Here is a 25093-nt window from a genome sequence, read left to right as displayed (position 1 = left end):
CCTACCGTGCATTATACTTGGCTGGAATGACTTAGATTTCACATACAGCAATGTTGATGCATTGCATTTGTTTTCAAGATCAGTTTGTTTAAAGAAAATTGTTCTTGTGAACTGGATGATTGGGGTCTGCTCACAAGTCACTCAGATGTTTAGCAGTGACCGGAGCATCTGTGACCTAGTATTCTCTCTAGGGGTATAACTGGAAGGGGTTGCGTATTTAAATATTACTCCAGCAGTACTGAAGCTTTGTGATCTGTTTTCCTGTATCTAGCAGACACTGGACATTCATAGTGTTTGTGGTGATATTAGAATGTGTGTGTTCAACACTGGCTGTTTTTCCTTGTTGAGATCTTTGGATGTGTTCTGCCATATTTCAATCACAGTGAGGTCATTGATAAAATTCAGGTTATAATTGCTGAGCAGGGTTACTTTACTTTCAAAAGAGGTGCAACTGTCAGTAAGTGGCCTGTGTCCCATCATCATTTTCATTATGTCAGCTATTATCATTCTTTGTAGGATCATGATGTACATCTGACATTGTATGCATATTTAATTTGAAGGTATGCAGGTGTCTTGTATAGTATCCACTTCTGTCTGAGAGAGGGCCTTGCACAACTCTTCTGAGCAGCTCATGATTGGACTGTTGGGTGGAGGGGAAGAAAGGATTTGTACTTCTTGCAGTTCACAGAACATGTGGAAGTTTCCTTACCGTCTCACCAGAACAGTCCAGCATGCCTGGGTTTAGCGCCCCTGCCAGCAGAAGGGAGACTGAGAAGATTCTGATTCATTGGCATCACCTGTTATAGGGGTAGAGTGAAGCTTGTAGCACTTCAGTATTTCTCTGTCTTCAGCAGATGGTAGAGGTACTGAATCAAGTTTGAGGTGACAAATTGCTCCCAGGAGGCTTTGCCTGGAGGCCTACTGACTGGTGGAGCAGGGATGAGCAGGGAGGGTCAGTGGCCTTGATTCTTGTTGCGACCGTCAGTCTGCGACGGCTTCGCCCCGCCTACCTCACTCTTCTTGCGGCTCCTCACGCTCACCTCGGACTACTGGCTGCCGTGGCGTCTGTCTGCCGACCTCTCCGGCGCCCCGGACAGGCTTTGGTGCTGCTTGCCGCCATGCTCCTCCAGGGTACCATAGGGAGCGTGCGCCGCCCTCATCTTTATTTCCTCGTTGGCGCGAACCTCAGGGGCGTCCCCCTGAGATGACGTCACGCTGCCTGGATATTTAAGCCTACTACTTTTGCTAGCTAATCGAGTTAGCAACCCGGAATTCTACGGATGGGATTCACTCTCCGTACCGAAGCTGCTCTGCCACTCCAGCGTTATCTGGAACTCTTATTGTTAACGGGGTACCCACTCCTCGGGGGGCCTCTTCTGCTTCTTTCAGGTGCTATCAGGAAACCGGTACTCGCTCCTCGAGGGTCCATGTTCCCTGAGACGCTGCCTGCATCTACAATCCTTTCTACGTGGAAGACTTCACTAACAGTATCCATCTGTGAGTACAACTATCAACTATTCCACAGTACTGCTTCACTGGACCCAGGTACTCGCTCCTCGAGGCCCTGCCCTCTGTTCCAGTGCCAGACCTCTCGTCTAGTGGTATCGCTGTGTGAGTACAATACCACTGAGTCTCCCTGCTCTAAGGGATCAGATACTTGCTCCTTGAGGGCCTGCTCTCCCTGTCTCGGAGCCTCTCCTATGCTACCTGGGACTCTGTATGTTTCTCACTGTGTACTCATAACTCTCAGTCTCTTTCCACTACAACACAGCCAAGCAGAGGATTCACTGTTCCAGCGTCCTGTGGGATACTCGCCCAGCCGGGCTCAACATCTACTACTCTCTACTGCCACCTCTGGTGGTTTCCAAAACTGTTTAAATAAAGATTCAATTCTATGTTTGTGTGTCCAGAGTCTAGCCTGACACCGTGGTCCCTCACGGGACTGCCCCCCCCCGTGGGCATGGTCAGCTGCCACAGTGTCCAAGGATCCACCCAAACATTAATAACCATAACAATTCTAACTTGGTCCTGGTCCTAGAGAGAGAACTGAAAGTCAGTGGTGCTGGCTTTTTCCTTCCCTCTTTTCTCAGAAAGAGTCTCTACTTCTCCTCCTCCTCCTCCTCCTCCTCCCTTATTTTGGGAATCTGAGATTGGTCTCGTGTGGCGAATTTGAAGCTCTGCATTCGTACCATTCTTCTCAGGAAGGTATCTCATCTTTCAGTAGAGTTGGGAAAAAAACAAGAAGTTACCGGTAATTTGGGTGCTCTGCCAGCTGCTATGAAGGATCAGAGCATATGGGCTTGGCTAACTTGCGTATCCCTGCTGGGACAAGTAGTGCAGAGCTGACAAGGCTATTTTCCAACTGGTTTCTTTTAATGGCGGTGACTGTTGAGTGCAGGAAGCGCTGTACAGATTGCGGGGGACCGGCGCAGGAGTACGGCTGTAGCCGGTGTGTAGTGGGAGTGTGAGCCGTGGTTCAGGCTGCTACTTAAAATAGTAACTTTAAAACAAGCGCTCAGGCACCAAAACGCCCACACAAGAGTGTGTGAACAGACATACAATAATTTTAAATCATGCACGCAGTTGCATGCATATGGTTTAAAATACACCTACCACACATAAGTATGCTCCTAATTTTAATTTGTTACTTGAGCAAATTTATCTTCCTTAGGACTTTGTCCTAAGGATTTTAAACATGTTCGTGCGAAGGACATTCCCAGTTTTACCAAGGAGTTCATCAGTTTGTCCAGTCCATCTCGAGGTCATCCAGACCCCTTTGGTTCTTCAGCCTGCACTCTCCTCAGTTGATCTGGACCTCTCACCCTATCATGTTAGGCCTCAAATGCGATTTCTGCAGACTTACACCACATTAGGAGCAGCAGTAAATATATGTGGCAAACAAGCCGCCGCATGCTGTGGCCTCTGGTTTTAAAATACAGATTTACACACATAACTGGCCCCACAGCACCCATGCCCCTTTTCCACCCCCCCCCCCTTTTTTTTTAAGCATGCATTTGTACGCACATAATTGGTGGCTTTTAAAATCCGCATTGCTCATGCATGGCCCACATAAGCATGTATATGGGCCTTTTAGCTTGAGCAACACTTTTAAAATTTGGCCCTTAGGTTTGAAGTCAGCAGGAACAGCTATGGGATCTGGAGCATTGGTAGGATCTGAGCAGGATTCAGGTTTTTTTTTTTAGGGATGGAGATCCTGCAGAATCAAGAGCCGTGGCCATTTAAAAGTAAAGACAACTTCCATGCTTCCCAGACAGGAGTGCAGTGTGCCTCCTATTTTAAATCCCATGGGAAGAAGTGGTTCTAGACCCCCCCAGATGAGGCAAACTTTTGAGAAAACGAATTAGAAGGCAATTCTCAGGAAGCTTCATGGCCTTTTTGCCCTGAAGTTGTACTTTTGATTATATGAGATTTTTTTGTCTGAAGTGGGGAAAATCTCTGGAGAGTTCTGTTCCTGGTTTAATCTCAAAGGAAAAAGAAGAGATTTCTTAAAAGGTGGCAGAGAGGCCCAGATTACATCAGGAGGAGGAGCTGGATAAAGAATCTATATTTTCAGAGGCTAGGTCCTTGAGTGACAATCCTAAGGGACATAGTGATCAAGAAGAAGAACCCCTAGAGGAGGGAGAAATTCCTCCAGCAGAGGGAGATAATACCTGAATGGTCAGATTGTTCTGGAGGGATGAGCTCCCCACATTACTGACCCAGGCTATAGTGGAGTTGAGGATCAAGAACATCCTTGTAGAGCTGGAGGTGGAAGGGGAGGACCCTGTTTTAGAGGGTCTTCATAGACCAGTAAGAACTTTCTCTTTCCACAGAACAGTATGGATCTTAGTGAAAGCTGAATGGGATTCATCTGAGGTAGGCTTACATTTAGGAAGAGCCATACTAAAATTATACCCATTGCCTGCTGAGGATTTGGAATTAAGATATCTGAAGGTGGATGCCTTGGTTTTGGCAGTAACAAAGAAAATGATTATTCCAGTAGAAGGTAGCACAAGCTTGAAGTATGCCTTAGAAGAACTGAAGTGGTTCTGAAATAGTCCTTCGAGGTAGCCACTCTTGCTTCTTAAGCTGCAATTTGTAATAGTTTTACCTCTTGAGCATGTTTGCGTTAGGTGCAACGAATTCCAGTTTGATATTTCTATGTTTCTGCCTTTCTCAGAGAAGCAGAAAGGCTAAAATCTGATGTAGTCTGTTGCTGATGCACTACATGATCTCATTCAAAGTTAAACTAGGGGCATGGTATCCTCGATGGATATAAGGCATTTGTTGTGGTTGCTAAACTGATCAGTGGACACTTTGTCAAAGACAATGTTGATTACATTTTTCCTTTAAGGAGAAGTAACTTTTTGGAGAGGATGTAGAAAAGCTGATAAAGCAATTTGGAGATACTAAATCTCTAAAGTTACCAGAGGATAGGCCTAGAGGATACCGAAAAGGTTTCAGTAGGTCAAAATATAGAGAACTGAGACAATACAGGCCTGGAAAGATAAGCACATCTTTTAAAGGATGCAGTATTAATAAGTCATAGTCCTTTTGTTCCAGTAAGAAAGTCTCAGGGACAACCATACTTTTGGCGTGAGATGATCCAAAGGTTTGCAATGAGATTTGGGGGGCTCACTCTCTCTTTCCCCTGTAGTGGGGATGTCTGTCGATTTTACAGGAAGTGGGTCCACATAATTACCGATCAATGGGTGCTTTCAGTCATAAGGGACAGTTGCACTTTATAGTTTGCATGGCAATTAAAGAACACCTTTCTGGAATCCCCACATACTTCTCAGGAAAAGAGTTTGGCTATAAGGTTAATGTTAGAACATTTGCTTCAATTGGATGCAGTAATGCCAGTTCTGAGAGTAGAAAAGGGTCAAGGAAGATATTCCATTTATTTTGTTATTCCAAAGAGAGAAAGTTCTTTCAGTCCCTTTCTGGACCTCAAGCTTATAAACAAAGTATTAAAAGTCCCGCATTTCTGAATGGAAACTCGTCATTCCATTATTGTGGTGGTAAGAAAAAGAGAGTATCTGCCTGTGTTGAATTAGAGGAATATTTTCACATTCCGATTCATTCGTCCTATCAAAAGTATTTCAGGTTTGCAGTGATGGGAGAACATTACCAGTTCTGAATGCTTCCCTTTAGTTTAGCTACAGCTCAAAGAACATTTTCCAAGATAATGGTGGTGGTAGCATAATGGTACTTCTGTACTTGAATGACTAGTTGATTTGAGCGAAGTCTGAAGCAGAAGCCAAATGGGTAACAGCTAACGTGATGCAATTGTTTCAAGACGTAGGACATGTGATAAACTTTCCAAAGAGCAGATTGGATATGTCTCAGGCCGTAGAGTATTTAGGAGCGCATTTCGATATGCGCAGAGCGAGAGTATTTCCAACATCAAACAGAATTTCCAAACTTGCGTCTAAAGTTTGGAATCTAACGAGTTCGAATTCATCCAGTGTATGGGATTATCTGCAGGTGCTAGTTCTATGGCTGCGACATTAGACCTAGTTCCTTGGGTGAGAGCTCCTATGCAACCATTGCAGAGCTTTCTCCTAACACATTGGGATGCATAGCCTCAGGATTTTGAAGTTCAGATGCAATTGATGCTGGAAATCAGTTCCATTATACAGTGGTGGCTGGTGGCTTGCAGTCTGAACAAAGGTATTCTTTTGGAGACTCTGGATTGGGTGGTAATTACGATGGATACCAATCTGTATGAATAGGGCATACATTGCCAGAGCAAGTAGATTCAAAGTCTCTGGAATCAGACAGAGGTGTTATGGTCCATCAATCATCTCGCGATGAGACTTACAAAAATTTTGTTCTGTGATGGAAAATCAGTTAGAGTGTTCTCTGACAATGTAAAGCAGTATTGCATGTAAATTGTCAGGGAGGCACAAAAAGCTGTCCAGTGATGATGGAAACAGGGTTATTGTTCAAATGGGTAGAGACGTATCTTCAAGCACTATCAGCCTCCCATAAAGTGGGAATGGAAAACGTTCAAGCAGAATATTTGAGTCATCACACCCTGGATCCAGGAGAATGGAAACTAGTCAATGTGGCCTTCAAGTGGATAATTTGTCTTTGCGGGCAACCATATTGGGATCTCGTGGCCACACAATAGAACTCCAAGGCAACCAACTGTTTCAGTCAGAAAAGAGAATTGATAGCAGCAGGAATGAATGTGTTATCACATCCATGGCCAACTCAGGTTCTTGTTTGTGTTTCCTCCTTGGCTCATCATAGGTAAGTCATTCAGATAAGAGACATCAGGCAAGTTATTTTGGTTGCTCCAGAATGGCCCCAGGGTCTGTGGTATGTGGATCTCATCAGGCTCAGGTTGGAAGGTCCTTTCAGGTTAAACAATTTTCCTGATCTTCAACATCGGGAACCCATAGTGCTAGAGGATCTGGCTCCCTTTTGTCTTGTGGCTTGGCTATTGAAAGGAGACGTTTGTTTAAAAAAGAAAAAAAGGCTATTGGGCAGAGGTAGTAGCTACTCTGTTGCAGGCTAGAAAAAAATCAATTTCTTTGGCAAATATTTTGGTCTGGAAGGCATTTGACAGTTCACATAGTAGTGGGTGCTTCCTTCTTTTGAGGGTTTGATTCCTGTGCTTCATCCTTTTTACAGAATGGTTTACAAAAAGGATTGGTTTTAAACTCACTGAAGATACAGGTGTCAGCTTTAGCATGCTATAGAGGAAGGTTTAAGGTTTGTCTGTAGCTACTCATCTGGATATTTCTTGTTTTTTTAAAAGGGCTGTTATGCTAGGATGTTACCTCATAAGGTCTAAATTTATTACTCCAGGCCTTATGTGAGGCTCCATTCAAACTGAATATGGGACATGTATTAAGGTCTTCACATTGAAGACAGTGCTTTTGGTGGCTATCCTTCTGCTTAGCATATTTCGGAGTTATAGCCCTTATGTACAAACCCATATCTTCAGATTTCAGGAGTTTCCATTCATATGGTGGTCCTTTTTTTCTTTTTTTTTTTTTGCCAAAAGTGGTGTCACTATTCTACTTGAATCAGTTGGTGGAGATCCCATCATTTAGGAAGTATGATGCACGGGAGAGTAGAATAGTTTGCATCCCTTGGATATGAAGAGATATTTACTTCAGTGTTTGAAAGAGACCAATTTTTTCAGAAGATCCAATGATTTATTCTTTCTTTATGGTGGTCAGAACAGAGGAAATGCGGCATCTAAAGCGACTGTTGCCAGAGGGATTAAAGAGGCAAAGAGAGACTTCAAACTCTTTCTCTGAGAATTCTGACAAATTCATGGGAGAAAGGAGAAAGGCGTCGTGGGCATCATTGCCCACGACTTTCTCCAAGACTAACGGTTGTATATGCAAGCTAGAGAGTTTGATTCCTTTGGGATGGGAGTCTTAAGGGCAGAATTTCCAGTCCCCTCTGGGAGTGATAGTAGCTTGGGTATTTCCTAGATGTGCTGGATTGGTCTGATGAGAGATAAGGAAGGTAAAATTAAGTTTCTTACCTGATAATTTTCTTTCCTTGAGTCTTACCAGACCAGTCGAGAATCCCGCCCATTTCTAGCTGAAATCCTGTGGTTTAAGTTCGTGCTTCCAGATATTTTTACCTTTAATATTTATTGGTCCTAGTTCGGACCTAGTTCAAATTTGTTCGCCCCTGCTCTTAAGAGGGTAAGTTTAATATGTTTGTTGCTTTGCTTTGAATCAGTTGTACAATTAAGCCTACAGCACTTCAGTATGTCTCTATTTCTATGATGGCAGGGATGCATAACCCCTAGGTATGCTGGACTGGTCTGGTAAGACTCAAGGAAAGAAAATTAGTAGGTAAGAAACCTAATTTTATCTTATTATTTACATTTATAAAGCATTACTACAACATGTTTGCAGCGATTTACACAGAACGTATATCACGACCCCAACCTTCCAGTTTCCCAATGTGTATTTACATACAGTTTCTATAAATATTTACAACAAAACCAAAGCAAACTAATCCAGCACCGTAAAAAAAAATCTATATAGTATATACATATATTCAAAGTTTTGGGAAAGCAGATAAGTATGTTTACACTATGTTTAAGGAACATGACCTCCAGAAGATAAAGTGACTGTCACTTTTTCAAGGTAATAGCTTTCACTATGATCCAAGCCAATATTTATAGAATGTAAAGTAGTATGTTTTTGTAGTGATAGAGGAAATGAAGAGATAACACTAGCATAAAAATAGTGTCTCATCAGTCCTTAAGGGACTATGCATGGTACCCATAGTGAATATAGCAATACAGATCCTTCTTTAAGATTATTTATGAATATTATATGGCCAGCATGCTGAGCAGTGGCTGGAGGTCCTCAGCAAGACAACCAGCAGCAGCTGTGCCCGAGTGCTATTGGGCATCAAATATTGATGCTTTTGAAGTTGCAGAAGCCTGGGCAGTGTGTGCAGTGCAGGTTAGCAATGGCAACATAGTTTTTCCTTCCCTCTCTGCTGGCATTAAACCCAACTAATGGGTGATAAGACGGTATCTATACACGTTTAATCACACACAACTACAAAAGACTTCAGTCCATCAGTCAAGAAAACATGGAAAGGAGCAAGATGGGATAAGAGAATGAAAGAAGAAATGAGGCAGGGAAGGTGAAGATAAAAATTCATACAATAGCGAGGTGGAAAGGGACAGATAGGGAGAGCGCAAGTGTCCAGTTCCTTGGGGCTTTCTATTTCCTGAATGATAGCAGCAAACGCTGATAGTGTCATATAGGCACAGTGCAGGCCTAACTCCTCCCAGTTCTGTATAAGGATAGTCATAAAAGTCAGACTGTGCAATCAAAGGAGAAGAAAAGAAGAGGTCAAGGATTGAGGCCATCTAAAAAACATGCTCCATTTCCAAAAGCAAAATAACGGGAGAGTGTGTCTTGGGCTTGAGTGGAAATGTATACTATTATTGGCCAATCATGTGAACCACCATGTGCCAGAAAAGGATATTCCAAAGAGGCTGGATGGGTAATACCCAATGGGATGGATCGGCGGGAAGGCTATATTATTTTTGTGCAAGGGTGGATAATGAGCACGTAATCAGTGAGATGTTGCCAGTGGATTTATTTTAGATTGACGATGATATAAGCATTTGGTATTATGTGATGTACTGGGAACCAGGAACATAGAGTTACTGCTGAGAATGGTGGTACACCAGAAAGTTTGCTGCTGCCATGTGTCCTAGAACACAATACACCCTCCTACATTACCCTGTGAGCACTACATTCTTTAATCCAAAATCCTATCATTTGTATGCTTTCAGGTAGCCAATGCTAAATCCATCCCTTAAAATTATCGCTTAATCTACTAACAGCAGTTACAATAAAATATGTAAATGAAAAAATATGTTCTGTAAGAACATTCAAAACCACTTTCTGCATGCAATGAAATTAAAAAAGAGCAAACTTAAAATAGAACTTACTAAGAGAGGACCATAATACCATAAAAGCCAGTGATAAGTACCATTATTTTTACAGCAAGAATTAACGTTACAAGAACCGAACCTTTATTTATTTATTTTAGATTTTTATATTCTACTTTTCGGCACTTCAAAGCAGTTTACATTCAGGTAGTAGGTATTTCCCTATCCCCAGAGGGTTTACAATCTAATTTTGAACGTGAGGCAACGGAGGATAAAGTGACTTGCCCAAGGTCACACAGAGCAACTGAGGGATTTGAACCATGGTTTCCCTACTTCGTAGCCCCTCTGCTGTAACCACTAGGCTATCCTCTCCAAATACAGAATAGAAATGTGCCAAAAAAAACGGTACTGGAAACCACAAGCCTGATTGTAATATGCAGTGCAATAGTGGAAAAACAGAAACATCATTTCTCACAAAACAACAAGCAGAAATATCAAGAGATATAAAACATCATTCATAATATTAAAACCAATTTAATAAAATGAATAAATATCAAAACAGCTGACAAACATCCAGTAATTAAAAAAACTTGCATAAATTTGTTCCATATTTCCCAAACACCAATAAAATATTTTAAAACATCTGATGAATAAAACATCCAATAATTAAAAAATATTCTAATATTTCCACAAAAAACAATAAAATATTTCAAAACAATGGTAACATCAAATTTCATATAATAATTAAAACTAATAAGTTTAAAAAATCTCCTGCTCTCTGTACCTGGGATCTTTTGATTTCCAGTCACTCTGGATTGGGAGAGGTAGGGCTGCACAAACTATCTTAGTTTTAGTTCCTTGTAAACTGGTGTGATATGTATATTATACAGGAACATCGGTATATAAAAAATAAAAATAAATAAAATAATAAATAAAATAAATCTTCTCTCTCTCTCTCCCTTTCCCTCTCTTTCACTTACACATGCATAGTAACATAGTATAGACCAGCGGTTCTCAACCGGTGTGTTGTGGCACACCAATGTGTCGCCAAGCACCAGCTGGTGTGTCGCAGCTCCCGGTGTCCAAAGCCCCAGGTATACTTCCCTTTACCTTTTTCCTGCCCCCGCGGGCCAATCGGAAGCCTCCTCCCTTCTTCCTGCCAGTGGGAGGAGGAAGCCGCCGATTGGCCAGTGGAGCAGGAAGAAGGGGGGCATCTCACAGCCCGGGGGTGGGTGGATTGAGGGGGGCTGGGAGGAGTGGCAGTGTCCAGGCCCGTGGCGGCGAAGAAGCCCGACCTTGTGACCGCCATGTGGAAGTGCTGAAATTATACACAGCAGTGAGCCACAAAAAAAAGAGGCCAGCCGCGCCAGGCTTTCCCGCTTCCAAAGCGGCAGGGAACCGCAATAGAGTGGGGATTCCCCAAAGCGGCAGTGAGTCACAAGCTCGAAGAGGCCGGTTGCTCTGGGGATTCCGCCCCTAATGCAACAGTGAGCGTGGCAAAGCCACGATTAAAGTAAAAGTGGCGCTCAGCCATGCTGATTACAGATGGGGCAATTGGAGCTCCTAGAGGCTGCAAAAGCAGGCAGATGGGGGGGCCGCGGGAGCCTAGGGATATCCCGACAGCCAGAAGAAAGGCTTGAGTGCTGTGGCATATTTTTCTAAAATAAATGTTTGCTGCTTCAATGCGGCTGAGAAGGCAGCGGCAGCACTGGGAAATCTGCCACTGCAAAATTAAAGGGGAACACAGCATTGGGGCTCTAAGCAAAGTGTGTGTGAGAGACAGAGATTGGGCAGGGAGGTGACTGGGGTGTGTGTGAGAGACAGAGACTGGGCAGGGAGGTAACGGGTGTGTGTGAGAGACAGGCTGGGCAGGGAGGTGACTGGGGTATGTGTGAGAGTCTGGGCAGGAGGTGACTGGTGTGTGTGTGTGAGAAAGAGGGAGGTGACTGGGGTGTGTGTGAGACACAGAGACTGGTTAGGGAGGTGACTGGTGTCTGTGTGTGAGACAGAGACTGGTCGTAGGGTTTAATTGGGGTGTGTGTGTGTGTGAGTGACTTGTGGGCTCTAAAGAAGAGGACCGTAAGGACAGAGCTTCAGCAGCTGCTGCTGCTCCTGGTATGTGCTTTCAAGGGAAAGGAGTAGGAAAATTGCTGGAGAAGGTAAGTAAAGGTGGCATTTTAAGTTTATTTTTCTTGATTGACTGCCATTTTAATTATTGAGTATTATGTGATGTCTGCTGTTTTGAAATATTTTATTGATATTTGGACATGTTTTAATAATTTTTATGAGTTTTAATTGCTTGACCTTATTCTGTTCATCAGCTGTTTTGAAACATTTATTAATATAGTTTTACAATTGTTTCAGTGTGTGGGGATCTATAGCAGCTTGGCTTATTCTGTTTTCCCAATAGGAGATGTATTACTGTTTAGGACCTGATTTAATATTTGTAGTGTTGCCTTTTCATAGATAGGGTTGTTATGTGTTCCATAATGCAGGTGTAACTTTGTGCAGATTAATTTCTGTGCATTATTGCAGATCCTGTGTTAGGTGCTATATTTCTCTTTCCATTTCTCCAGGTTTGCACTGCATGCAGAGTGGCTTTTTTTGGTTTTCCATTCCAGTTTGTCTCCATATTTATAATGTGTGGTCTTTCAGTACTTGGTGAAGGTAGGATCTGGGTGTGTGACCGAGGGAAGGTATTTTACTAGCATGTAGGCAATTGTATCAGTCTTATTTGTTGTGTTTTCTCAATAGGACATGCGTTAGTGGTAAATTATTGCCTTTTCATAAGGAGGGCTAGTGTGCCTGGTAGTAAAGGGAGTTTGTTTTACTTTTATTGAGATGTCATCAGAACCGGAATATTTTTTTTGTATGGTGAGTTGTACGGGTAATGGCCTAGTTCTGCTCTGCATCCATTGTTGGAGGTCAAGGGGGTTCCTGTGGATGCAGAGTGTATGTTTATATATAGCCCCGTGACGGTCACATGTTCAGTGTGTCACGCATGTGATAACCATCTGTCACATGTGTCCCGGCCGAAAAAAGGTTGAGAACCACTGGTATAGACAGCAGATAAAGACCAAATGGTCCATCCAGTCTGCCCAGCAAGCTGCTTATGGTAGTAACTGCCGCGCTGTGCAGGTTGCCCTCAAGCCTTCTGTTAAAGATAGTAACTCCAACTCTGTACCCCCTCCATGCCCCCCATTTTTCATTTCTAGTATTTAGCAATCCACAGTATCTATCCCATGCCCTTTTGAAATCACCCCCCAATTTTGTCCTCACCATCTCCTCTGGGAGGGCATTCCAGGCATCCACTATCCTTTCTGGGAAGAAATATTTCCTAATGTTGGTTCTGAGACGTCCCCCCTATAGTTTCATTTCGTGACCCTTAGTTCTACTGTTTCCTTTCTAACAGAAAAGGTTTGAAGTTAGCGCATTATTAATACCTTTCAGGTATCTGAAGGTCTGTATCATATCTCCCTTGCACCTCCTCTCCTCTACGGTATACATAGTTAGATCCTTCAGTCTCTCTTCATAAGTCTTCTGATATAGTCCTCACACCATTTTGGTCTCCTACACATACTAACACACTCATTGTTTCACATACTCTCTCTCTCATATACATGCCAGTGCTCTCTCACATACACACACACACTCTCTCTCTCTCTCTCACACAGGCACAGATAAGCACTCTCTCCCTCACACACACATTAAAACGTGTGTGCGTGTCTGTGAGAGCCTACATGTGACACATAGGCTCTCACAAGCATACTCACACAAATAAACACTTGCAAACAGGCTCTCACAGCACATGCACACAGGTTTTTGTACAGACACACACACAAGACTCACACCCACAGGCACTCTCACAGACACTCTCACACACATATACACACAAATTACCTCCTCTTTGCTTCAGGCCATGATGGGATGAGCTCCATCATTGCCCTGCCAAGCTTCTTTCTTTTTAAGGCTGTGGTGGGATAAGCTGCACCATAAGAACATAAGAAATTGCCATACTGGGTCAGACCAAGGGTCCATCAAGCCCAGCATCCTGTTTCCAACAGAGGCCAAAACCAGGCCACAAGAACCTGGCAATTACCCAAACACTAAGAAGATCCCATGCTACTGATGCAATTAATAGCAGTGGCTATTCCCTAAGTAAAATTGATTAATAGCCATTAATGGACTTCTCCTCCAAGAACTAATCCAAACCTTTTTTGAACCCAGCTACACTAACTGCACTAACCACATCCTCTGGCAACAAATTCCAGAGCTTTATTGTGCGTTGAGTGAAAAAGAATTTTCTCCGATTAGTCTTAAATGTGCTACTTGCTAACTTCATGGAATGCCCCCTAGTCCTTCTATTATTCGAAAGTGAAAATAACCGAGTCACATCTACCATGCCCTGTTTGCCTCCTCTTCTCTTTGTACCGTGGTGGGATGAGCTGTACCATAGCCTCTCCAAGTATCCTCCTCACTCGGACTATGGTAGGATGAGCTACACCATGGCCTCACCAGTCTTTCTGTGCTGGGTGTGGGGGAGATGTGCACACTCATGTGAAAAGTTTGCGCAGGTGTGCATGTGTTTGGCTTAGAGGAAACAGTTGATACTGGTTGCTAATGTTTTTTTAATAGCAAAATGAAAAATGAAAATTTAAAAAAATTGACCCTCCCCCCATAACAAAACAAAGTAAACATGAAACAAAAAAACTTCCCTTGCACACCCCTAGTTGATAATGCAACAGCATTTAATAGTTAGTTGATTGGTGCTGGAGTAACAGAGGCTTCCTTTATCTAACTGATCTGCACGCACACACATTCAGAAGCAGGAACTACCACCCAGGAAAAAGATCTAGGCATCATAGTGGATAAAATTGTCGGCTCGGTGTGCTGCAGCAGTCAAAAAAGCAAACAGAATGTTAGGAATTATTAGGAAGGGAATGGTCAATAAAACGGAAAATGTCATAATGCCTCTGTATTGCTCCATGGTGAGCCCGCACCTTGAATACTGTGTACAATTACGGTTGCCGCATCTCAAAAAGATATAGTTGCGATGGGGAAGGTACAGAGAAGGGCAACCAAATGATAAAGGGGATGGAACAGCTCCCCTATGAGGAAAGGCTGAAGAGGTTAGGGCTGTTCAGCTTGGAGAAGAGACGGCTGAGGGGGGATATGATAGAGGTCTTTAAGATCATGAGAGGTCTTGAACGAGTAGATGTGACTCGGTTACTTACACTTTCGGATAATAGAAGGACTAGGGGGCATTCCATGAAGTTAACAAGTAGCACATTTAAGACTAATCGGAGAAAATTCTTTTATCCCAGGACAAGCAGGATGCTAGTCCTCACATATGGGTGACATTGGTAATGGAGCCCTATGTATGGAAAAACTTCTTTAAAAGTTTCCCTGAAACTTTTGAATGGCACCGGAGTGCCTACTGAGCATGCCCAGCATGCCATGATATTCCCTGCCACAGGGGTCTCCCTTCAGTCTTCTTTTTTCCGCGAAGCCGTTAGCATCGCGGGCTAAATTGGAGTCCTGAGGTGATTTCACCTACTTCAAAAAATTCGGAAAAATTTACTTCCACCGCAGGGGTTTCCCATATTATCACCAGCGGTAACTTTTTCTGTTGTCGGTTTCCGGCTGGGACCGATATTTTTTGGGTTTCGCCGTCGACGGCTGTCCGGCGCCATGGCCTCCGGCTTTAAAAAATGCCCAAATTGTGTGAGGACAATGTCGATCACCGACCCTCACTTTGAATGTGTTCTTTGCTTAGGCAAAGATCACAATATCCAAACTTGTAAGTCTTGTGCTGAAATGACTAGTAAAGGTCGTCGACTTAGGGCCGAGAAAATGGAGCAGTTATTTTCTATACAACTACTTCCACGGCCTTCGACTTCAGCACAATCATCTCCGTCCGCTTCAGTCCGTCAACTAATGCTGAAGCAGAAACGTCCGGAGGCGGGAGATGCCTCAACGCCATCCCCTTCGGTATCATCAAAGGCATCGACCTTGGGAAGCGAGAAGCAAAAAGAAAAGCACCGCCACCGGCATCGAAGGCGCCAGGCAACGGTGACCGAGGATCCATCGTCAGGTACGGCCTCTCCTGCAAAGAAACCCCGGACGGGGACTGAGGCTCCGAGGCCTAGTGATCCAGGGCGATCCCCACCGATATCGGTGCCGGGCTCCGTACCTCCTCAGGGCCCTGAGGAGGTATCTGCATCGCCAACACCGCCTCCCTCCATAGCTGCTCTGTTATCACCAGCTGTGAGAGTGGAACTTGACTCCTTTATTCGTCAAGCGGTGCAACAGGCTTTGCGCGATGCGATTCCGCCTCAGCCATCCACGCCTCCATCGATGCCGATTCCATCACCGAGGGATCCAGCACCATCGATGCCGCTGACACCGACAAGGCCACGGGAACCGGTCCTGATGCCTACTCCGGTACATTCACCGCCACCGATTCCTTCCCCAGTGCCGCCAGTACCTACACAGGTGCCCATACCAATACCACCGATGCCAGCACCGGTGCCTAAAGAAGATATCTCCATTCTTCATCCAGTTTTTACTAAACTGGACACACTCCTGGACATCCTCACTAATAAATTACCAGAGGAACCAATTCCAGGTCCATCTGGAGTGCCAAGACCCCCTAGGCCTCCTTCTCCTGTCTTACCAACACGTCCTAAGGAGCCAGTCACTCACCGCACACCACGTGAGATGCCTGTGGACACAAGTTCTGAGTATTCTTCCTGATGACCACAGGAAGTCGCCTCCTGAGGACCTCTCCTTCACAAATTTTGTTAAAGAAATGGCTGACACCATCCCCTTTCCCATTCAAACAGAGGTGGATGCACGTCAAAAGACCTTGGAGGTCCTACAGTTTGTGGACCCTCCCAAGGAAATGTTAGCAGTCCCTGTCCACGAAGTCTTCCAGGAGCTGCAATACAGGATTTGGGAGCATCCAGGTTCGGTGTCAGCAGTAAACAAGAGAGCAGAGGCAACTTACCTAGTGCAACCTATCCCAGGGTTCCAAAGAACACAGTTGCCTCATCAATCAGTGGTCGTTGAATCCGCCCAGAAAAAGGCAAAACGACAAAAGTCCCACTCCTCTGTACCACCTGGCAAAGAGAGTAGGTTTCTGGACAACCTGGGAAGGAAAATCTTTCAAGGTTCAATGCTGGTCTCAAAAATAACATCTTACCAACTATATATGAACCAGTACCAAAGGAACCTTTGGAAACAAGTTCAGGAACTCTCTCTCTCTCTCTCCCTGACCAATATCAGGAATCCTTCCAGGATATCATTCATAAAGGCCTCGACTCTGGTAAACATGAGGTTCGAGCCACCTATGATTGTTTTGAGACTGCTGCAAGACTATCAGCATCTGGTATAGCGGCAAGAAGGTGGGCATGGCTCAAGGCCTCTGATCTTCGCCCAGAGGTCCAAGAACATTTAGCAGATCTGCCTTGCTTGGGGGATAACCTTTTTGGGGAGAAGATAAAAGAAGCTGTGGCAACCCTTAAGGACCACACTGAAACATTAAAACAGTTATCTTCTCTACCACAAGAGACTCAGCCTTCAACAAAGAAGTTTCCAAGGCGTGACACTCGACGGCCTTATTATTGCCCACGTCGATATTACCCCCCAGCAGGTAGGCCCAGAACTGGCCGCCCATCTCAACGCCAACAGCCTAGACAACGGCCTGCAAGGGCTCAACCACCACCACCACAAACTGCCACTACATCTGGTTTTTGAAAAGCCCCAGAGAGCAGCAGCCAGATCAACCCATTTCCAAATACACCAGTAGGAGGTCGAATAAAATACTTCCACAGCAATTGGACCTCCATCACCACCGACCAGTGGGTGTTATCTATCACAGCCCACGGTTACAAACTGGATTTTCTTACTGTCCCAAAAGAAAATCCACCACTTCCATCTTGGACAGTAAATCAACATTCCATAATTCTTCACACAGAATTATCCACCCTTCTGAGAGCCAGGGCCATAGAACCAGTTCCTGGACCTCAAAAGGGCAGAGGATTCTACTCCAGATATTTCCTCATTCCAAAGAAAACAGGAGGCCTTCGACCCATTCTAGACCTCAGAAATCTCAACAAATTTCTCAAAAAAGAAAAATTCAGGATGGTGTCCCTAGGCACCATTCTACCTCTTCTTCAAAGGGGAGATTGGCTCTGCTCTCTGGATCTCCAAGATGCCTACGCTCACATCCCCATCTTTCCTCCTCATCGCCAATATCTGCACTTTCGGGTACTGGATCAGCATTTTCAATACAGAGTGCTGCCATTCGGCCTTGCATCAGCACCACGAGTATTCACAAAGTGCTTGGCCGCAGCAGTGGCACATCTCCACAAACAAAGAGTGCACGTGTTCCCTTACCTGGACGATTGGCTCATCAAGTGTCCATCAAGAGAAGGAGCTCTCACTTCTCTCAAACTCACCATCCAAGTGCTTCACTCTTTGGGATTTCTCATCAACTACCAGAAATCCCATCTTGCACCAACTCATCTTATACAGTTCATAGGAGCAGAACTAAACACTGCCATAGCAACTGCTTTTCTTCCAAGAGACCGTGCTCAAACACTTGTCCTCTTGACTCACACTCTGCGAAACCAATTCCAGGTAACAGCTCACCAGTGCCTCATTCTTCTAGGGCACATGGCTTCCACAGTTCATGTAACGCCCATGGCCAGATTGACCATGCGACTACTACAATGGACACTCAAAGCTCAGTGGATACAAGCCACTTAGCCAATGTCCACGCCCATTCACATAACACCAGAGCTCAGATCTGCACTCCTCTGGTGGACATCAATGAACAACCTGCTCAAAGGCCTACCTTTCCAGCAACCAGTTCCACAAGTGACTTTGACTACAGATGCATCCACCTTAGGGTGGGGAGCACACATTGGTCATCTAAAGACACAGGGCAAGTGGACAAAGCTCGAAGCCTCTTTTCAAATAAACTTCCTGGAGCTTCGAGCTATACGCTATGCGCTACATGCGTTCAAGGACTGCCTTTCACACAAGACTGTTCTGATCCAAACGGACAACACAGTAGCCATGTGGTACATCAACAAACAAGGGGGGACAGGTTCTTATCTCCTTTGTCAAGAAGCAGCACAAATTTGGGACTGGGCCCTAGCACACTCAATTCTTCTACGGGCCACCTATCTAGCAGGCATCCACAACACAGTAGCAGATCGCCTCAGTCGTCAGTTCCAACCACACGAGTGGTCTCTAGACCCAACACTAACAACCAAGATATTTCAACGCTGGGGTCAGCCAACAATAGATCTCTTTGCATCCCATCTGAACTACAAAGTGAACAATTACGGCTCTCTACTCCGACAGCAGAACAGCCTACCAAAGGACGCATTTGCTCGCCATTGGAATTCAGGCCTGTTATACGCGTATCCACCGATACCACTCATAACCAAAACACTAGTGAAGCTACAACAGGACAGGGGGACAATGATACTCATAGCCCCATACTGGCCTCGACAAGTATGGTTCCCCACACTTCTAGATCTCTCAGTCAGGGATCCAGTTCGCCTGGGAGTAGCTCCCAATCTCATAACTCAGGAACAGGGTCAGTTTCGCCATCCCAACCTTCAATCCCTGTCCCTGACAGCATGGATGTTGAAAGCTTGATCTTACAACCTCTCAACCTTCCAACCACTATATCTCATGTGCTGATAGCCTCACGTAAACCTTCCACTAGAAAGAATTATTCCTACAAATGGAAACGGTTTACTTTGTGGTGCACTCAGAAAGATTTAGATCCTTTCTCTTGCCCCACAACCTCACTACTAGAATACCTTTACCATCTCTCAGACTCTGGTCTTAAGACATCATCTGTAAGGGTACACTTAAGTGCAATCTCAGCTTATGACAACAAGCTGGGAGATGTCTCTATTTCAACACAGCCTCTCGTCAGTAAATTCATGAGAGGCCTAACTCATATTAATCCTCCAGTTCACTCCCCAAGCATACTATGGGACCTGAACGTAGTATTAACCAGACTTATGCGTTCTCCATTTGAACCCATAAATACCTGTGACCTTAAATATCTTACTTGGAAAACGGTATTTCTCATAGCAATTACATCAGCTAGAAGGGTCAGTGAACTACAAGCTCTAGTCACATACGAACCTTTTACTAAGTTTCTACATGACAGAGTAGTCCTCCGTACACACCCAAAATTCCTTCCTAAGGTTGTCACGGAATTTCACTTGAACCAATCCATAGTTTTACCAACATTCTTTCCTAGGCCTCATTCCCATCAAGGTGAAAGAGCCTTACACACCTTGGACTGTAAGCGTGCGTTATCCTTCTATTTAAACCGCACTACAGCCCAAAGGAAATCCAGTCAGCTGTTTGTATCCTATGACCCAAACAAACCAGGTAAAGCAGTGGGTAAACATACTCTGTCCAACTGGCTAGCAGATTGCATACAGTTCTGTTTTGACAAAGCAGGCCTTACTCTTCAAGGGCGAGTAAAAGCACACTCAGTCAGAGCAATGTCAACCTCAGTAGCACACCTTCGCTCGGTACCTCTTATAGACATTTGCAAAGCAGCAACATGGAGTTCTCTTCACACCTTTGCAGCTCACTACTGTTTAGACAAAGAAGGAAGACAAGATACAGCATATGGACAATCCGTCTTAAAGAACTTGTTTCCAGTATAATCCCAACTCCTTCTACATCCAACCTGCTGTGATCTTCGGCTGATTCATTTCATCAACAATACCTCACTGTTGCTTCAGCACAAAATGAATCAGCCTCTAGCTTGCTAATCACCCATATGTGAGGACTAGCATCCTGCTTGTCCTGGGATAAAGCAAAATTGCTTACCTTGTAATAGGTGTTATCCCAGGACAGCAGGATGTAGTCCTCACGAAACCCACCCGCCACCCCGCGGAGTTGGGTCCGATACGTTTTATTATTTTATTTTTGGCTAACGCTTATTGCTACAAAACAAGACTGAAGGGAGACCCCTGTGGCAGGGAATATCATGGCATGCTGGGCATGCTCAGTAGGCACTCCGGTGCCATTCAAAAGTTTCAGGGAAACTTTTAAAGAAGTTTTTCCGTACATAGGGCTCCATTACCGATGTCACCCATATGTGAGGACTACATCCTGCTGTCCTGGGATAACACCTATTACAAGGTAAGCAATTTTGCTTTTCACTCAACACACAATAAAGCTCTGGAATTTTGTTGCCAAAGGATGTGGTTAGTGCAGTTAGTGTAGCTGGGTTCAAAAAAGGTTTGGATAAGTTCTTGGAGGAGAAATCCATTAACTGCTATTAATCAAGTTTACTTAGGGAATAGCCACTGCTATTAATTGCATCAGTAGCATGGGATCTTCTTGGTGTTTGGGTAATTGCCAGGTTCTTGTGGCCTGGTTTGGCCTCTGTTGGAAACAGGATGCTGGGCTTGATGGACCCTGGGTCTGACCCAGCATGGCAATTTCTTATGTTCTTAAGCATTCTTTGGTTACATATTTTTAAAAAGTTGATTTGGACTCTCTTACACACATTCTGTGCCTGTGGGGGTTCTTAGATAAGCAAATGGTGCATCTGTGGATAATGCCTTGCTTAATGATTTCACCTTACATTTAATAGGCAAGAGAGCAGTTGTTACTGAGTTGCAATCAATGTGAGATGACGTCTTCAATACTATAAGAGACATTGCTTATAGCTTCGGTAAGCTTAATATCTATTATCTGACCTGTAACTAGTATAAAAAGAAATTGGGGGAAGTGCTTGCTTGCTTGCTTAGTATTCAGACAGGTTAATCCGCAACCAGATGGAGATGGAGCAAAGCTGACGTCATGGTATATGTACCCCAGCACTGACATTAGCCCACCAGTATTTTCCGACTCCAGCAGATGGTGGATGTGCATCTCCCTACTGGAGATTGTTTTAAAAAAAAAAAAAAAAAAGAGAAAAGAGGAAGGAAATTTTCACCCCGCTCTTGTATAGTATAGAAATTTATAGAAATAAATAAATAGCATAGAATGAATGAATAAATAAATAAATAATATAGAAATAAATAAATAGCATAGAATGAATGAATAAATAAATAAATAAATAAATAGTATAGAAATTTATAGAAATAGTATAGTATAGAAATTTCCCCCCCTTGAACCCTTTGCTCCCATAAGATTGGTTTCCACTCTGTTGTCACGCTAAGTTATCTGAGCTGATTTAATAATTCCTTATGATTTAACTTCAATTCAGTATGCTCGTTAAGTTATCTATGTGATTTAATTCATTGTTTATGCCATATGAATGTTAACGCGAAACTTTAATCCTTGTTTATGTTAAGTTCCTTGTTCACGCTAAATTTCCTCCTTTCTGAGTTTTATATTCCTTGTTTCTATTCCTGTGTTAAACTAAATTTACATTTTAAGTTGTCCCGAATTCATCACCCTTGTTTTATGTAGTTTATTCTATATCTCTCTGGTTTTCCCCTGTTTTGATGTAAACCGGTACGATAAGTCCTGTGTCTTGAGTATATCGGTATAGTAAAAAGAAGCAAATAAATAAGTAAATAGTGATACCTTACAGTCCCTCGCTCAGTCGAGTTTTCCTGAGGTGATATCTGGAATCCCTCCCTCATTAGAGTGCCTCGGTCTGGTAGTTGGTTTTCTGGCTTGGACTTAGCTATAGAATGAGAAACAGCTGAGAGGCTAGCAGGTGCAGAAAGCTGAGTACAGTGGTGAAGGCCTCTGCCCTCTTCTTCCCCCCCCCCTCCTGCAGCTGGATGGGCTGAGCTCAGGTCAAGAGTAAATACTTTTTTTTTTAAAAAGGGGGGAGACGGTGGACAACAGGATGGCCGCGAACTGATTCACACGCTGAAGGAGAGCTCTCTCTGTCTGTTTTCTTGTTGGCCATTTTCCCTGATAATAATGCCACATACAAAGAGGAAAGCTCGGCTGAGTGAAATATGCTCTTCCCCCATGCCTGAGCGTTCGCAACCACAGATTGAAACCTTCTTCGCAGCACCCTTAGTATCGACGCCAGAGGGGAGAGCCGCTGTGCAGATTGACGCCGAGCAATCACCGTCTACACTGGCTGAGGCAATATCACTAAGCCCCGGCGAACCGAACATACCTCCACTCCCTGCTGCTTAGATATCGGAGATTCCTGACATGAGTGGCACTGTTACAACTAAAGCCCCGAGAAGGGAAACTTTTGTGGTTTTACCTTCGGTGAATCCGTCTGGGACGGATTCTAAGGGCCTTCCTCACATAATAAAACTGCCTGAGACTGTTGGAAGTTTAAACAGTACTATGGGAGGAGGAGAAGAGAAAATCCAGGTATGTCTGATGCCAACTTCTTTTTGAGAAATCCAAAGAGATCACTTTAGAGAATGTATGGTCGATGTTAACTGTGGTTGAAAAAGCTATATCATCTTTAACTGTTGTAATTATGGAAAACAGTCGACAAGTGCAAGTAACAGAAAATAAAGTTGGACAGTTGGATACTAAAGTTGTGGAATTGGAAACAAGAATTACTAAAGTAGAAATGATTCAACATAAGCTGGTTCAATCAGATATTGTTTCGGCAAAGAAAATGGAAAATTTGGAAAATACTCTATGAAGCTTAAATTTAAGGATTTTGAACTTTCCTTATATCAAGATGCTTCCTCCTAAGGAAATATTTAAGAACTATCTAATACAGATTCTTAAATTTCCACCTGAAGCTGTGCCAATGATAACTAAAGCTTCCTTTTCATTTAAATCAGAAAGAAATATACCAAAGAATCCGGAATCTATTTCACCTATAAATATATCTCAGTTATTAGAGATGTCTCAAGAGACAGTTATTCAGAATACAGCAACCTTGTTAATCACTTTTGCATTTATATCTGAGCGAAATTCAGTGTTAAGATTTTTCCTTCGGAATCGCCACTTGCTGTTCATGGTCAAAAAGTTTGGGTTTTTCCAGACATTACTAGAGCAATGCAAGAACGGAGGAGGAAATTTCTTAATATGAAAATGGAAGCATTAAGTAAAGGTGCAAAAATTGACTTGAGATTTCCATGTAAATGTTTGCTTAGTTATCAAAGTTATAAATATCTGTTCTTTGAACCATTTCAGCTACGGGTATTCCTGGACTCTCATTCCTAATAGTCCCTAGGTCTGGTTCGGTACGTATTTGTGTGGGGGGTGTAGGATCAGTTTATTCCTTGTATAATCAATATTTCCTGAATAATCGCTCTGTTGTAATCTTGTTTTCCCCTAAATTTCCTGATATTATATATAAGACAAAATATTGGGGGAGATTACCTTTTGTGATATTTCTTGGTTTGTAATATTACAAAGTCTGTTTGTCTTAATTTTCTGGAACAAGTTCTACTTGTCATAATTATGAAAAAAATTCAATAAAGAAATAATTTTAAAAAAGGGGGGAGGATAATTTAGATAATTTTAGGGATTCTTTTCCCCTTCTGGTTCTCCGAGCCTTGACACGCTGATCCAACATTCATTCCCGCCTCTGGGGGAGCTTTGGGAGTCATGGCCTCTTGATGGGTTGAGCAGCCTTTTGGTTAGGCCCCACTCTCAGGCTTAGCTTAGACAATGTATGGAAGGTCACGGTGGTGATCGTGTGCTTTTCTATGCACAAATCTGCCACAAAACAGTGTCTGACATCTGTTCACGCTTGTGCATCCCAGTGGATGCTTAGGCGGGTGCTCAGGTGGGCGTCTACCTGGACCGCGTATTGGGCACCTTAATTTTGGGCATCCGTGTGTTCACTTATTGGACAGAGTTTGTTTTTGGGTGCCCTCTCCAGGCTCGCTTGTGTGGGTGAACATTTGGGCGCACAATTGTCAGACACCTTTGGGAGCATGCTGCTAGTGGGTGTTTATCTATGGCACCGATAGCAAAGAAGCCTAAGCACCTTACTCTTTGTTCTGCATCTCAGTCTAGCGTTTCCTCTAACTTGTATCAGCAGTGCTTGGAGGTTCAGGAAGACTTGTCTCCAGCTGATTTTGCCGAGCTCAGCCCTTCTCAGCAAGATGCAGGAATGGGACCGGAGGGGGACCTGTCAGAGGTTTCACCTGTTTTTGGGCTCCCCTAACTGGTTCATCAGCAGGGGAAGGCAATTCAGTGGGTGCAGGGCCGACTCCCCCTGGTTTTGGTATGAATCCTTCTGCCCTAATTGGGTAGAATTTTTTCAAGGGCTGCAGTCTTTTTTTCAGGTACAGTCTGCAGAGCCAGCCAAACCTAAGAGTTCAGGATCACAGACTGCGGATCCCTGCACTCCTGGTGCTGCAGGTAAGCGTCTGAGTATGTCTAGACCTGCCGTGGGTCATGCTAATAGGGAGCCACATGGCACGGATGATGAAGGCGATCCTTATTCCCGGAAGGAAGGGGAAATTCCTCTGGAGTTGGAGCCATATAGAACAATGGTATGTTTCTTTCATAGAAAGGAGTTGCTGGCTCTGATCTCCCAGACCCTGAATATGCTGGGGATGACGGGTGCTGATTCCATGTCTGAGCTAAAGAAGAATCCATTTTAGTTTCTTTGTTTAAAGCATTATGGATGCTTTTCAAGAATTGATTGATCTTGAATGGGGCACTCCAGAAGCTAATTTTAAAGGGGGGACAAGCCTTCCAAAAGTGGATGTGCTTGTATGTGCCATCACTAATCGGACGATG

The 25093-nt window shown here is 43.8% G+C and overlaps 1 protein-coding gene across 14 annotated transcripts in view; it reads left to right on the top strand.

The window, feature by feature from the left end:
• The window catches only part of TMEM94 (transmembrane protein 94), a 272670-nt gene that overhangs the window by 97472 nt on the left and 150105 nt on the right, over nt 1–25093 (top strand). For 2 of the 14 annotated variants that reach the window (XM_029600535.1, XM_029600534.1), the window contains one exon: nt 21048–21128. The exons of the other annotated variants lie outside the window; for them this stretch is intronic. The gene's annotated coding sequence lies outside the window, so the exon portion shown is untranslated. The remainder of the gene's footprint in view (nt 1–21047; nt 21129–25093) is intronic. 14 annotated transcript variants of the gene reach the window in all.

Source organism: Rhinatrema bivittatum, chromosome 4, assembly GCF_901001135.1.
Source record: "Rhinatrema bivittatum chromosome 4, aRhiBiv1.1, whole genome shotgun sequence".
Lineage (NCBI taxonomy): Eukaryota > Metazoa > Chordata > Amphibia > Gymnophiona > Rhinatrematidae > Rhinatrema > Rhinatrema bivittatum.
The sequence above is the reverse complement of the archived record's forward strand: the minus strand, read 5'-3'. Positions and strand labels throughout refer to the sequence as shown.